At 35.9% G+C, this 17274-nt stretch overlaps 2 long non-coding RNA genes across 2 annotated transcripts in view; one reads left to right on the forward strand and one right to left on the reverse strand.

Annotated features, from left to right (window-relative positions):
- The window catches only part of LOC126912118 (uncharacterized), a 100761-nt gene that overhangs the window by 49974 nt on the left and 33513 nt on the right, over positions 1–17274 (forward strand). The window lies entirely within an intron of this gene.
- Positions 15074–15821, reverse strand: LOC126912123 (uncharacterized). The gene is made up of 2 exons (XR_007706766.1): positions 15736–15821; positions 15074–15476 (listed from the first exon to the last, which is right to left on the reverse strand). It is a non-coding gene; the product is annotated as an uncharacterized LOC126912123 (long non-coding RNA).

Here is a 17274-nt window from a genome sequence, read left to right on the forward strand (position 1 = left end):
ACGTCCGATGTTTATTGTCTACGGCTAGACTTGCTTGCACCATGCAGTTTCGAGTATTTGAGTTCGCAGTGCATCTCTGGCTGCCCGCCAAATCGAGTGCATCGACCTATACTGTATATTTTTCTTTTTTCACGTCTGAGAATTCAAGAAAGAGATGTAATAGGAACGCGAGTTTATAAATATTTAGATTTGCTAGCTATGTGCGTGATTTTTTTTATGGTATAAGCCGGTAAACGAGCAGACGGATCACCTGATGGTAAGCAATCGCCGCCGCCCATGGACACCCGAAACACCAGAGGCGTTACAAGTGCGTTTCTGGCCTTTTGGGGGTTAGGAATTTAAGGGTTGTTGGGAAATCGGGGATTAGGAAGATTGGGAAGGGGGTAATTGGGCCTCCGATAACCTCACTCACACAACGCAAGCGTTGTTTCACGTCGGTTTTCAGTGAGGCCGTGGTATCACTCCGGTCGAGCCGGCCCATTCGTGCCAAAGCATGGCTCTCCCACACTTACGTATAAAAAAAACGTTTTGGTTAAACGTATTTTCATTATTTGGTTCTGATGTTATGAAAGCGTGTGTAAAATAGATGCGGAAATGATCTAATTTTTTGTCTTTGAATTTTGTTTACGGTTTTCGTAAGAGGTCGTCAGTTTTGGTTGGTTGTAGATGCGTTCGGCGATATAGAAGTATTTTATTATTAGATTTATGATACTTATATATAATAAAAAATTTAAAGCGCTTAAAATATCTATCGATTTCTTAAGAAAGATCTTAGATAGAAGTAAAGGAGGATGCAAATCCTGGCCCCACTTCCAATAGCTATGTGTGTTCCATCATTAGACAGGTAATTTTGAGTTGAATAAAAGTTACTGTGGCGCCAAGTTCCAAATCTCAAACTCATACTCAAAATATTTATTTCCATGTTAAGGTATTACACAGGTCTTCATTTAAATATTATGTACAGCTTAACGGCCTTTTTTAAGCGTTGCAAATTTGAGGGCTTACCGTAAACTTAAATCTTAGTCCGTTCAAAGTTATTCTTTATTAAACATGGTAGTTTTATCAGTAGCCAAGTAATGGTATTTTTTTTACGTTATTGTTACATTTGAACTATAGATGTGTAAATGTAACTCTAGATTGCGAAGATTGCAGAAGTAAATTCTTCGATATATATGTTTCTTACTAAATAAAAAGTGGTTATATTATGTAAATCAATGATGCAGTGACATACCAAATGGCATGCTCTACATTAAATAATTTGCCGATGTATCGCGCAATGTGACCACAGGACATATCACTGCAACCACAATACCACAAATGGTAGCAAGCGAATATTTCATGACATAATATATAAATATCTTAGATTCGATATTTTATCATAAATGTCTAATATTTTATCATTACCTAACTGACGGACTCCATAGATTTTTAATTTTCTTACCCCCGTCATCTTCAAAAAGGAGGGCGATGCAAAGATTGTCTGCATGCAAACGTTGTTTCATGCCGGTTTCTTGAAGCCGTGGTAAACGAGCCGGCTCTCTTACGTGACTACATATATAAATGAATGAACATTATACCTATACCTATTCTATTTATCGTATAAAGGGCTTATGAATCAGCTTAGTTCACATCACATCAAGTAATGAATGCGATAACCGACCAAATATAGGAAGCACGGAAATGTACCGCGTTTCCTATGCTAGCATGTCAAGGAATCTTTTTTATACGTATAATACTAGTTGACATCGAGCTCAGGCGCATGGCCACAGCAGTGGAGAATACATTTGTGATTTGTCACCATCGCTACTCTTTCTGTGGGTGTAGCAAACTAACAACAACATGATCACTGAAATCTTTGGATAAAGATCGATTCTTTACATTAATTGTATGGAGTTTCTGTTAAAAATTTCTATGGACTCTGAGATTTTAGATTAAGATTGGTTATTATTATTAGGAAGATACGTTTGACAGAGATTAAATGTGGGAGAGCCATGCTTCAGCACGGATGGGCCGGCTAGACCGGATTAATACCACGGCCTCACAGAAAACAAACGTGAAACAAGGCTTGCGTTGTGTAAGATTATAGGAGGCCCAATTATCAAAATCCTCGATTCCCCAAAAACTCTTGAATTCCTAACCCCCAAAAGGTGTCCATGGGCGGCGGCGATTGCTTACCATCAGGTGATCCGTCTGCTCTTTTACCGGCTTATACCATAAAATAAAATAAAATATAGCAGCGATGTTTGATAAAAACCGGAGCCTTATTAACAAAATATTTATGCGAAAGTTTGGTTAGGTGTTTTCACTCTATCATGTTGGATGGGCTGGATGGATTCGGATGAAATGTTTAGTAAGGTACTTTTAGTCTTCTAAAACCCCCTGTTTTTAATTACCTAGAAAATACACCATAACACGCATAAAACTGAGCCCTAGCAGAGTGGGGATTGAGATTTAGTCTATCTATTGAGGTCTACGTACTTTTCCTACATAGTAATTCCAGGTGTATGGGTCAAAACATATAATTTTGTGACAGACAATAGCAGGAAGCTACGCATGGGATAGCATGGGATGTCGAGGCGCGGCGACAAACGTATCAGCTCATCAGAAACGGCGGAAAATAATACGCACGGTGTGTAATTAGTTTGTTTTGTTACATTTTATGTTAAGTGTTAGATATATCTGACATTTTGGTCGAATGGGTCAGTACACTACTGTCGTACTCAGAGTCATTTAATGGTTACTTAACCCAGTCCATAGCAATTGTTTTCTATACAAAATCGTTACTAAGGAATAGTTTAAGTAATCATTCAATGTCTCTGAGTGTGGCTGTTAGTATGAGTTTGCTTTACGTTTAAAGTAATAGAGAAACGAGAGTGTGTTCGGCGCTCTGATTGGTCCATTTATTCGTGCCGGGCTATCAGTGAAACTCATACTGAGGATACATACAAAGAAACGTCCAAATTTGAGAGATTTGAGATGAATTTGGTCTGACAAAATAGATGATTAAGTTTTTCGCATATTCTTAATTATGTCACTGAGTCTGGACTAGAATAAAATCCTGTGTTTTTTTATGGAATAAGGGGTCCACGAGCAGACTGGTCACCTCATGGTAAGCGATCAATGTCGCACATGGACACCCACAACACCAGAGGAGTCACAAGTGTGTTGCTGGCATTTAAAAAAAAAACGCTTTTTCTTTGAGAGGTGGATGGAAATAGAGACAAATACATTGGACCTTTTATACAGTCTACCTCTTAATTTAAAGCATCTTTAATTAATGTCCAGAGAGTTTAAAATGTCGACTTTAGCTGCGATAAATATTAGAAACAGTCATAAACACACCTCTGCGATATCCATTAGAGAAAATCAACAAACCATAGACCAAAGAACTGTCAATTATAGTCAACGTGGATGTCACATTAGTTTTCACAAGCCAAAATGAACCTTATTGTTATGACGTGCAAATGACATTGACCCTATGGTAGTAACACATTTTATGGTCAGCCATACGTAACAGAATTGAATAACAGTGTACCAGGATTAATTTATGCTCCGGAGTTGCGGACTACCTAGCGGGTTACCGGGGCTCCGGCTCGAAAAGCAGGAGTAGGAACGGAGTGGTTTTTAGTCAGTAAGAGTCTGACACTCCCTCTCGCCTCGCCCAGGGCGGGAGAAGTCATTGGATGATTTTCCCTACTTAAAAAAAGGATTAACTTTTGTATTAAATATGGCGTGCAAAGATATACAATACCACGTGCAATGATTTTAATAGTTAGTAGTTTTGAAACACAAATATGGCACAAATGAATTCGAATTCTGCATACGTCATTTGTTTTTTTTTAAACTTTGTTCTCACTTGTTTAAAAACTCATACAATGCTCTGCTTTTATGAAACTTTTATTTCTTACAATCAGATTAAGATGTCATGTTGACAGCCACTGCTGACCAAAGCCTCTTCTCACGCGGAGAAGGTTTGAGCATTAATCACCACGCTTGCTCAATGCGGGTAGGTTTCAACCCGCACCCTCATGCATGAGGAGCGGGTGTCTTAAAGCTCCGTGCCACCACGACTTAGTTAATCCTTAATAGGTAATATTTACATTGAAGACAGGATTAAGTTAGTAGAAAGTATAGACAAAAGAAATACCAAATTAATTACATTTCACAGTAAATTTTAATTAGACAAATCAAGTATCTAGATAGTATTATCGGTCAGAAACTATAAAATAATCATTTATCCATCATTACCTACACGTTGGCACTATTAAAAGTCGACCATAATTTAAATTAGCACTGTCCAAAACACAACACTACAGTTTTAAAACCAACCACTGTCAATTTAACAAACATTAAACACAAAATAATCGTTAAAATTCAATAAACTGTCACTAAAATTTGACACATTACACATAACAGATAAAGAAAGTACGAAAACTTTTTTTAAAAAAAATTCGAATAGACGATTCTCGCGTTCCATTTCGCGCCACAAACTGGAAGTTAATATGGCGGGTCGCGATGACAAAATAAAATGTTAATGTGATAAACGTTTTCAATTTATAATAGTGTTGCCCAGCAAGAGTCTTGCAAGTCTCGCATTTACTAATTAGCCAACTTTAATTTTTTATTACTAGCTTCTGTCAGCGACTTCGTCCGCGGAAGATAAAAAAAATTAGGGCGATGAAAAATAGATGTTGGCCGATTCTCATAGATACCGGATAAGCACAAAAATTTCATCAAAATCGGTGAAGCCGTTTCGGAGGAGTATGGCAACGAAAACTGTGACACGAGAATTTTATATATTAGATGATTTAACTGTATTAACTACCCGGTAAGAGTCTTGCTAGTGTCATAAATACCTATTAGCCTTATGCTATTTTTTATATGTTAGGTGCTTTTGATCTTACAATGACGAAACAGAGCAGCTAGTATACTATATTTTGAGGTTGTTTAATAGCGGCCACACCTTACAATATAACTGTATAGTTAAATCTGCACAATCAATACTATAGTTAAATCAAAATCGTATAAAAAATCAAGTTAGCTAATTAGTAAATGCGAGACTTGCAAGACTTACTGGGCAACACTATTTCAATTAGGATTCACGTTGTGTTGTCCACCAAATAAGAGCTGACGCGGTAACGTCGGAAGAATTTATGAAGCGACGTCGGAAACGGGTCAATGGATAAATAATTGAGGTTTTGCTTATGGGCTATGGGCTACGGTGCATCGTCTATGATCGTGTTGTTAAATAAGTAATGAATTGGTCGTGGCCCTTAGCTAGTAGATATTCTTTATTGCATTTGTTGGAAACTTTGAACTTTATAGTGCAAGCCATACTTGAAATATTTACTAGAATGAATTCTTGCCAAAATGTCTTTGTTAGCACACTGCTTTAGTATAATGCAACGTCATGCCTTTTATCCCCGAAGGTGTAGAGGTGCACATTACGGCACGTAATGCTACTGTACAATTTACACTCACTTTTTCACCATTAGGGTTTTAACTCCCATGTAATAAGGAATGGTCATAAAGCATGGCTCTCCCACACTTTAACTACCTCTGCAGAAGACTCATATCATCAGCCTATAAATGGCCACTGCTGACCAAAGGCCTCTTTTCATACGGAGAAGGTTTGAGCATTAAACGCTTGCTCAAAGCGGGTTGGCGACTATTAACCTTTTGACCGCCAGAGCATAAACGCTTCGCCGTGCCCTCCACGCCGAGACACAAATTCAACGAAATAACCTTGAAAATATTAGGGATTCCAAAATGTTATCGATAAACCAAAGTGAGTAATAATTTTCGTCTGAATTTTTTTTTTAATAAACTGCTTATAACATAAAAAGAATATTTATTTAACCTAATCTCCCACTGTAATAAACTTAAGACCACATTAATAGCAACTATCAATGAAATATCAACCTTTTGAGACACAAAAATACATATAAAATTGCAGCAAGTTACAGCACTATCAGTTACGCGCCATTGGCATGTATACATGCCAATGGCGCGGGCAACTATCCATTTTTTTTTAATCTCTCGTTTATGATTAGGGATGTAGTTAGCTGAATAATGTAACTTATCGAGTTCATTTATGTATTAGGTAATCAAATTTGAAAACTGCTAAATAGGTATCTATAATATCTATATAGGTATATAAAAAATCTGTAGATTTTAGTGATATTATTTATACACTTTCATATTCTTAAAATAGTTGCCTTGTATTTGTAAAATGTCACATGAAACTTAAAAATATAAAAAATCAACAATCGTATTTATTTATTATGCTCATTAACAGCCTTGTAATTGAAAAAGGTTACGTGAAACTTAAAAATATATAAAAATCAACAATTGTACCTATAAAACATTATGCTCACTAACAGTCTTGGAATTGTAAAATTTAAAACTAAATTGTATATTATCTATAATTATTATCAATAACAAAAATTTCTGATGTTGATAGTAACCTACAAAAATATTTTATAATTATCTAGAATGCGCAATAGTTCTTCTGTACTATAAACCTCTTCACTCGCCATTTTTGCAATTAAAATGTAGGTACTAGATAAAATATTTTTTGCAACTTCCCCGCATTTAAAAACACGGCACGCGCTTACGACGTCACGAGTTTACCTTTTAGGGAACAGCGAGTAAAGTTCCCTAAGAAAAGGAGGATCCTCCGACCAGGCGAGGTGATCAGCCTGGCGGGCTTTCTGCCCAACTGTTGTTCGTTGGGATTTTCTATCCGTCTTAATTCGCATGTAAACTTCGTATGTGCGATGCAGGATATTTGTGACGTCATCCGTTGATTTGCTCGTCGATAGTCTATGTGCGACTTCTGTCATCTGTCATCTGTCACTTGTCAATGTCGCCACATCACTCCCCCCCAAGACCGGAGGTCGATCCTGTTGAGACGGCTGTCGATGCTTGAGATGAGCGGTGCCAGAGCCAGTGTAGAATGTCCCTAGTTCCAGTGAGTCGGAACTGTGCCGCTGAATGCCCAGTGAGTCGGGTGCGCGGTGCAGGGTGATACTCCAGTGAGTCGGAGTAGTGAGGCTCGCAGTGTCCCACGGTGAGTCGGGGAATTGATGCTGCGAGGGTAGGTGCGTAGTGGCTGGCGTCTGCGTTGACGGGAGGAAGACGTCCTCAGACCGTGTGCAGAGTGCTGTGCCTAGACGCTGATGAGGCCGTAGGGAAGAACCAGGCTGCATATCTTCGATGTAGCGTGTGGTGGTCCCTGATGAGGCCGAGGATGCTGGTTGGCTGCGACTTGATTACCGCTCAGCGGAGAAGTGATGGGTGAGGGAGATGGCGATAAGGATGACGGTGCTGATCTGCTCCGTGAAGGTTGGTTTCAATCACGTCGGGGTCACCACTTTAGGGAACAGCGAGTAAAGTTCCCTAAGAAAAGGAGGATCCTCCGACCAGGCGAGGTGATCAGCCTGGCGGGCTTTCTGCCCAACTGTTGTTCGTTGGGATTTTATCCGTCTTAATTCGCATGTAAACTTCGTATGTGCGATGCAGGATATTTGTGACGTCATCCGTTGATTTGCTCGTCGATAGTCTATGTGCGACTTCTGTCATCTGTCATCTGTCACTTGTCAATGTCGCCACAACCTTTTTTCTCAGAGACTAAGGTTATATATATACTTTTTAATAGCTATTACAAAAAATAAGCGCGTCATTTAGCTCAAGTTTTAATATTACTTGAATTACACTACATCACTAGTAGGCATGTATACATGCCATTGGCGCGAGAGAACATGCTTTTTTAGCCGATATTTAAGTTGTTTTTATCAATCAAATATTAGAATAACTATATTGCAATTTTGTTCACTGTGTACAATTATGTAATAACTGGGTATTCAGTTCTTAAGATACATCAATAAAACACGTGAAAGTAATGATTTAATGTGTTTATTTTGTTTTTCTCTGTGATCTGTTTCTTGGCATCTATAGATGTCGGTGGCGCACAGGGCACGCTTGCGCATGACATCTATACATGCCATTGGCGTTCAAAAGGTTAACAGAAGACTCACCTTTTTTTCGGGGGAAACCTTCAAAAGGCGCCTAGCTTTATGGGGATAAAAGACTAGGGAGTGTGGGATTTTTACCTCACTAAAACCACCCCGGTGGCCACCCTCAGCACCTGTAAGGGGCACCGGGTCCTCTTAATAGACCTGCTCCGGAGCCCCACGGTGCAACGCCTGTTACGGCACATCCCTAGAGAGACGTGCGTCTCCCATGAGCCTCGCTGTGCAAGTTGCACGGCAGCACGTGACCACTGTGCCACCGTCTTCCCTGAGGTCACTGGGTGGGCGCCTAGAGTCCCCACTCTATGCGCCCGTGACCCCAAAACAGAAGACTCACCTAATGACATTTGCACAGACTACACAAATCACAAAATTAACGTCACCTGTCAACAAGACAGTTGTCTCAGGAAATTATTCATTCAGCCTCGTTCAGCCTGATATCTAATAAAGCGTTCAGTTTACTTGTCGGCATGTCGCATCGTAAATAAATGGCATGCAGCTCATGTATCACTGTCTAAAGATTAATGTATTTTTCAAACGTCTGCAAGGAATGTTAAATGTGTTTACTTGGTTTGTGAAATTGTGATCATTTTTTGGTTTCAGTCTGAAACTGTGCAGTTTGTGGCAATATTTATTCTTAAATGCCTTAATTCTAGAAGTTTGTGAATAGGGGTTAAAAACTTTTAGATTCGAACGGATGAATAGAGCTTTTACGGAAGAATAGTTATTCTTAATCACTGCTGTAAGTATTTTTTATATAGGATGGCGTTTGGCTACCAACTCGCCTGGTGGTGAGTGATGTGGTCCAAGATAAGGCACGCCTATCTATGAGCAACCTGTTCACTCGGGGCTACTTTGAAAATAACCAAATTGTAATCGTATAAGGTGACTGACAGATGTCTCATGGAAAAAACGTTAAAATATTCATTAGCTGATACTAAAAAAAAACTGTGAAACAATAACAAAATAATCCCGTGTCGGGCAAAGTACTATCGGGCATATTCCGGTTTTTCGAAAATTTCTCTGTAGTACACGGAGTCTGGAATTGGTACCCAGTATATGGCAAAAGGCTCACCCCATATTACATGGGACTTTAACACAAATGGTGAAAAGCGGGTGTACATTGTATAGCGGCCACACATGCCGTAACATGCACCTCTGCCTACCCCTTCGGGGATAAAAGGCGTGAAACAATAACAAGCTAAAAGAGAAAGTGCTACTCATTTCATAATGAAAGCACAAAAACAAGGTAAGTTTAATACGATACCATGTGATAATACTTTCATTTAAGTATGGCTTCCCATTGAACGCGCTGACGCCATGCCTGATCGATATAATATAGATTTAGATAACACTAATCCATGCTCGACTGACAGGTTGATTGGCTGTGTGTAGAAAGCTTTGTTTTTACATCAAATTGCGCATTTTGTTTCATGATTACCCAAAAAGTCAAATAATTTATTTCAATTAAACCATACATATAGGTACTTTGGAAATGTCAACAAATAAATATTTGTCCGACAGTGAAGCTAGGTGGTCTTGCCAAAGTGTAGCTTCGAATGGAGAAGAACGAGAAAGAAACTCCATCGTTACTGTATAAAAAATACAATATGTTAAATTTTTTCTGATACTAATGATTTTACTGATTTTTTCAATCAATAATTTAACATAATGAGAGAACAATGCAGAGACATTGCAACGCGCAACACATGGCAGTACTTACTAAGTTATGAGTAATATACTGAAGGACCATTTGATTTAACATGGTGAATGTAAGCATATGTTCTTAAGGTATGTAGCAGAGCAGTAGAGAAATGCAATGAGTTACCATGGCTTCTACTCGGAGCAGAAGGGTGATTCTCTAAAAAAACACAAAGTCAACGGCGTCATTATCCTCAACCAAAAGTTAACAATCGGCAGCGATCGAAACACAAAATTTGGTTTCAATAAATGAAGCTGTGACACTGCTGTCAACCAAACCAATAAAAATAAGAAAGATATTAAGCTACCACGATGCTTAATAACGCGGGAGATTAATGATTTGTTAAATAAAAGTTAAAGTTTTAAACTTACCTATAGGTACTTAGATAGTTTTTTTTATAACGGCAGACTGTTTTATGTAATTATTTTCTGTGGTAGCATCTATCTATATTATATGCAAGTGTATATGAATTCTTCATGTCCTTTGGTCACGCGATACACTGCGAAAAGCGGCACCTGTGGTCATTATTGTCTGATAATGGCTTATGAAAGAAAAATAATGGAAAGTTTATCGGGAAATAGCAGACAAACCAACAAATATAGGGTCATAATAATTTTTTTAATAGGTATATAGGTAAAATTTACTTTTTATATTACATGTAGAAAACGAATTTTTGATTTGTCGTGTAGTGTCCTTAATTAACTATAACTTATTTAATTTATTTATTTGTGTAACTTATTTTTTTATGTAATAAGCCAGTAAACCATCAGGCGTAACACCTGATGGTAAGCAATCGCCACCACACATGGCCAAACACCAGAGGCGTTACAAGTACCTTACTGGCCGTTTGGGGGTTACGAAATTAAGGATTATTGGGCAATCTGCCCTTGTTTCACGCCGGTTTTTTGTGAGGCTGTGGACTGTGGTAAAACTTAAACCATGTACCACTCATCTTTGACTAACTGGTTTAGTTATGTCCATGTAATTAGGATATGATTGCAGGTCGCTTCCAAATTCCAACATGATATCTGGAAGTCATTGGAGGAGTATTATGATGATGATGCCATTTATGTGGCTAGGTATTACAGAGAAACCGAAATACCCGACCGTCAACGTCACGCCTTTTATCCCCGTAGGGGTAGGCAGAGGTGCACATTACGACACGTAATGCCGCTGTACAATGTACACTCACTTTTCACCATTTGTGTTATAAGTCCCGTGTACCTAATAGGGGTGAGCCTATCTTGAAAACACATTATCCAATCCAAAACCTTGTTCTTAAACCAACTAACGCAGTAATATGTGTTTGAATCACCATTAAACCTGATTGGTTCCCTTCGCGCTGATTATTACTTCCCTTCGTTAGTACAGTGACACAAGGCCGTGCGCAGGAGTTGAAACAATGCTCTTTGTACCCAAAATGGCCCATCCGTTTTATACTCTAATGTAGAGACAACAGCACATTGAGATATCTTTACAGTCCTGCAGTGTATTTTATTTATAAGGGACACAAAAACAGTTACCTACATGTTTAAATTTAAAACTAGCGGACCCAACAGACGTTGTCCTGTCTACACGTCTTTAATTTGAAAATTTTAAGCTAAAACATTCTGATGAAAATTATTATTCAAATGTTATGACAATATCTAACGTCATTAATATTTGACACTGCGATGGTAGCGCCGTCTGTCCGATCCAATGTAAAACATTCCAAAATCAACAACTACCTACTAATAAATTAAAAATTATTTAAAAAAACATTTTCCAGCGGACAAAATTGTGAATCTAAACCATTCTCAGATCCCCTTGAACACACACACAAAATTTCATCATAATCGGTCCACTCGTTTAAAAGGAGTTCAGTGACATACACACTTACAGAAGAATTATATATATAAAGATTACAGAAGAATTATATATAATAAAGATATAACCCACCCACCGCAATGATTTTCCCTGATTTCCTGCTTTTCTTTTGAATATTTCCTGAATTTTCTAATTTAACCTCACGGAGCCCGAGACCTTTCCAACGAATGCAAAACCGTGGAAATCGGTTCGTGCGTTCTGGAGTAATAGCATCAGGAAGGAAACCCCGACTTATTTTTATTTTATAGATTACATGACTATAATATGTTGGTAAACATAAAACTGACACCTATATCGCTAAATGTTTAGAAAAATGCGTCTTGCTTATTTTTTTAATATTAGGGTCCCCAGATAAACTCCCTCTAAACACACGATGAAAGTTACACCCGGATTGAGACCACTCAAAAAGTATCTGAAATTTCTTACGGGAGAAACCGCAGGCATAGGCTACTAAAGAACAGTGTAACTGGTGTCAATATTATTAATTAAGTTGTTATAACTGACCCCGGCTTAACCATTTAATAAGCAAACAGATAAAGAAGGAATGCTTCCGATAAAATTGCATTCTTGCATTATCTGTAAGAGATTAGCTGACATTTGAGTTTTGACTCTGACCTAATTTGCCTGTCCGATCGATCGGCGTTTTGAAATATTATTACGGATAAAATAAGTAAATAAATTGATCCCGGAACTTCCTACCTAATATAAACATATAATAAAACTGTAGAAGTGTTAATCTGTGCATTGAAAATATTCAACAAATTAATATTGTTACAAGAAAAACACCAAACAAGGCCTTTTGCGCCGTATATAAGGGAGGTAGGGGAGGGATGGGCACTTTTTCACAATTTAATGCATAAAAAGTCAGATTTTGTAGATAATCTACATTTATTGCCACTTCCTATTGCTCCATACTTTTGGCTAGATATCTTATAAAGAATTTTCTTATAATAATAATCAGTCTCCTAATTAGAAGGTAATTAAAAAATTAAGTCAAAAGTGCCCAAGGCTCCCTATGGTAGGGAGATATGGGCACACCCGGTGGGAGGCTTGGGCATGGCCTGTAAAACACTTAACATCTATAATAGACTCCAAAAATAAACGTAATAACAATAAAAAAAACATCTTAAATATATCACGACTTATCTTAAATTAGTTATAACCCATTAAGGCTTATATTTATATTTATCAGCTGTTATTTTTATTTTTGATCCTTTTGATACCTCTTCTATGGCTCGTAATATCAAATCTTTGGGAATTTCTCGTCGTAAACCTTTCTTTTTGAATCTTTCTGTAATTAAAATATTTCAAATAGTTTAATTAAAGCAGGTAATCATAATTTTCAAAAGACCTTCTGTACGCAATATAAAGAAGAGAGCATTGGACATGCCCAAACCTCCCTCACATCCGAATGCCCATTGCTCCCTCTGTACACATTTTAACACAATTTACCGGCATTTTTTTTTGTTTAGGTATTGAAACGTGAATTTTAGTTTAATTTATTAGTTAGTAAATATACAATAGATATATAATAAAAAATACACATACCTTTCGTTAATTTTCTCTGTATTACGATCCGAATCCACAACAAAATACTTACTTTTACGAGTGTATAATCTTCAAATGTGTTTGTGTTTGACAACTGACGGAAATAACAGATAGTCTATGGATGAACAGTTTTGCCAGACGGTAAAGTAAACGACCAAATTAAGAAAAAAGAAAAACCTATAACAGGATCAGAATAAAAGGGGGGTGCCCATGTCTCCCGACTGCCCATCCCTCCCCTACCTCCCCTACTGAATTTTTTTTATGAATCATTTTTGTTAATCAAGTTTGTAATCGGTGCAAATAAACTAAACAAATAAAATTAAGTAATTCAACTATTTGAGAAAAGCTCAACTATTTTCAAGTCACACCGATTCATATTCATGAGCAGAGAAAGTAATATGGCAAAAAGGTAATATTTGATTATCAACGAATGTTCGTAGACGTCATTCGTCAACTGTTCGTATTCGAGTATATTACTCTTTATTCCTTTAAAATTACTCTGTCTACAGGTAAAAACCAAATGAAAATCCGTTCAGTAGTTTCTGCGTTATTCACAAACATACAATCATAGTTTATGGAGTTATTTACTTTTTTTACAAGAAGTTAGTAGATACTGCAAAATCCTTGCAAATACATAAGTTAGTTACCTATATAGTGTGGTTTCGATTTCCGCGCGTATTAATTAATTAATTAAAGTAGGTTCTTACCTAGGTATTTCTTTCTAAAAAAAATAGGAACATGTTTGAAGTTGGATTATAAAGTGTTTAATTAAAATAATGTGTATTAATCATTAGTTGCCTGTTAAGTTATTAGTTAACAGCTCCTATTCCCTTGCAACATATCGCTTTTTATCCCCCAAGGGAAAGGGGTAGACAGAGGTGCACATTACGGCACGAAATGCCGCTATACAATGTACACCCACTATACCCTTATTCCCAATGGCTTGGTAACTAATTACATTAAATAGTTAGTTATATGCAAATAGTTTATGCACTTTAATGAATAGGGTAGATGACTCATTTTTATTTTAATGTCCGTCTGGGAGATTATTGTTAATTATTAGACACCTAATTTTTACTTTCTTACTTTTACAGTAACAAACATAGACACAAACTCCTTATTAGTATTCAAATCTTACTAATATTATAAATGCGAAAGATTTTGAGTATGTATGTTTGTTACTCTTTCACATCAAAACGGCTGAAGAGATTGGGATGAAACTTTGAAAAGGGTAAGATTATGCTCTGGAATAACACATAATCTACTTTTTATCTTTCAGGAACGCGGGCGACGTTGTAATTTCCAAGACTAACGCCCGAATACTCAAACGCTACTCAATTTTAAGTTGTACTTAAATATCGTGCTATCTCTGTCATTTTAAAAAGAATTGATAGTGACAGAACTACATTTGAGAGCGTCTTAAAATTGAGTAGCGTTAAGTATTCGGGCATAAACCAATTTACCAGCTCTACTCGTTTGTATTTTTTATTCATTCGGTTCATAACTGAAATTAGAACATTTGTCTATAAATGGATCTATCGACTACTATTGATAGAGCATTACTGTAGTAGCAAACTAATTAGATTATTCAGTATTCAGGTCACAGCCCTATCAGCTAGATATAGTACATAGTGCAGTCATCGGAGGGACTATTGCAAATACTAGTACATATTAAAATTACACTATTTTGTTTCAGAAACAATAGCATTAGTGTTAAATGCTATATGGTTTGGCAATGTAACATTAAACATTTAATTTTCATATTAGCACTTAGCTTCACTGACAGACAGACTGATGGACAATTCAATTTCAAGTTTCAAAAGTCAGTCAAAGTCGAATTTTTTATTCCAATTAAACCACAAAAAGTAAGGGAGGTAGGGGAGGGATGGGCACTTTTTCACAATTTAATGCATAAAAAGTCAGATTTTGTAGATAATCTACATTTATTGCCACTTTCTATTGCTCCATACTTTTGGCTAGATATCTTATAAAGAACTTTCTTATAATAATAATCAGTCTCCTAATTAGAAGGTAATTAAAAAATTAAGTCAAAAGTGCCCAAGGCTCCCTATGGTAGGGAGCATTGGGCACACCCGGTGGGAGGCTTGGGCATGGCCTGTAAAACACTTAACATCTATAATAGACGCCAAAAATATACGTAATAACAACAAAAAAAAAACATCTTAAATATATCACGACTTATCTTAAATTAGTTAGAACCCATAAAGGCTGTTGTTTTTATTTTTGATCCTTTTGATACCTCTTCTATGGCTCGTAATATCAAATCTTTGGGAATTTCTCGTCGTAAACCTTTCTTTTGAATCTTTCTGTAATTAAAAATATTTCAAATAGTTTAATTAAAGCAGGTAATTATAATTTTCAAAAGACCTCCTATACGCAATATAAAGAAGAGAGCATTGGACATGCCCAAACCTCCTGCACATCCGAATGCCCATTGCTCCCTCTGTACACATTTTCAACACAATTATGGGCATTTTTTTTTTGTTTAGATATTGAAACGTGAATTTTAGTTTAATTTATTAGTTAGTAAATATACAATAAAAATATAATAAAAAATACACATACCTTTCGTTACTTTTCTCTGTATTACGATCCGAATCCACAACAAAATATTTACTTTTACGAGCATATAATCTTCAAATGTGTTTGTGTACAAAATAATTCACAAATGACAACTGACGGTAATAACAGATAGTCTATGGATGAATAGTTTTGCCAGACGGTAAAGTAAACTACTAAATTAAGAAAAAGAAAAACCTATGACAGGATCAGAATAAAAGGGGGTGCCCATGTCTCCCTACTGCCCATCCCTCCCCTACCTCCCCTACTTTTAAAATGTAAACAAATAAATAATAGTCTGTCAGTCTGTCCATCCATCAGTTGCTTGTTCCAAGTATAGCTTTGAATGGAGACGAACGAGAAACAAACTCCAATTGTTACTCTTTTAAAAGAATAATATTCATATTTAGTAAGCTTTTCCGGTGTGATCCAATTATTTATGCTTAAAATTAATGGTTTTTAAACAATTATTTATCGAAAATATTTTTAATAAGTACTTAATCATTATTTTATTTAGAAATTCTTCTAGCCAAAGTCCTGATCATAGGCCACAGACCACAGGTGATTTAGATTCCTCTGTTATCGGTGGAAAAAAATTAAATGCAATATGCATTTCATTTTTCTTTTAATTTTATTATTGTTTTAAGTAAGTATACCAAGATATTACACAGAGATAAAACTCTATAATAAATAAGTAATAAAGAACTCAAATTATGACAAAATAGTTTTAATAAAGATCTTAAAACATATATTTTTTTTGATCTTCGTTGAAAAAAATAGACTTCACCAATTTCTTTTTGGTTCATATTGCAATTTTCTTTTCATTAATTATCTGTAGAAATAAAAATTGTTTTATTTTATGCTACAATTTTTTTAACATAATCTAAATACCTATGTATTTGATATGAATAATATTATTATACTTAAATAAATTTTATTGGGGTACTTACCTACTACTTCTAGTCTAAAATACTAACTAAAATATTATTAAATAGTTCATATTATGCAAACAAAAGAAAAATACAGAATAATTCACAAATAAAAACATTTACGTAAATTAAAAAGACACTGCGAACTGATATTATTTTATTAATTATAAATAAGAAGAAAAATAAAGACACAAATAAAGACACGCAAAATACAATAATTACGCAATAAAAACAAACAACACGAATTCTAATGAATAAAATCCGATTAAATTAGCAAAAACATGGTTTTTACTCACCAAAAATCTTGCGACGAGGTATTTAACGCAGTTGTTATTTTTTGGAAACACTAACTTGATACACAAACCGATTTTACAGAAGTTGAAACACTTTGTAATGATAACTTTGCGAAACGAAAATATTTTTATTTTTTTCGCAAACTATGTCTTGTTTACGCACATACACAACACCAACACATTCTTGTCTTTGCGATTGATTTTGACTATTTCAAATTGGAAGGAAGTAAATACGTTGTCTATACTTTTTCATATTTTGCACGTTTTTGTATTTTATTGCGATTGTGAGGGAATTTGAAACAAATATTGTATTTATAAAATAT

This window comes from Spodoptera frugiperda, chromosome 22, assembly GCF_023101765.2.
Source record: "Spodoptera frugiperda isolate SF20-4 chromosome 22, AGI-APGP_CSIRO_Sfru_2.0, whole genome shotgun sequence".
Classification (NCBI taxonomy): Eukaryota; Metazoa; Arthropoda; class Insecta; order Lepidoptera; family Noctuidae; genus Spodoptera; species Spodoptera frugiperda.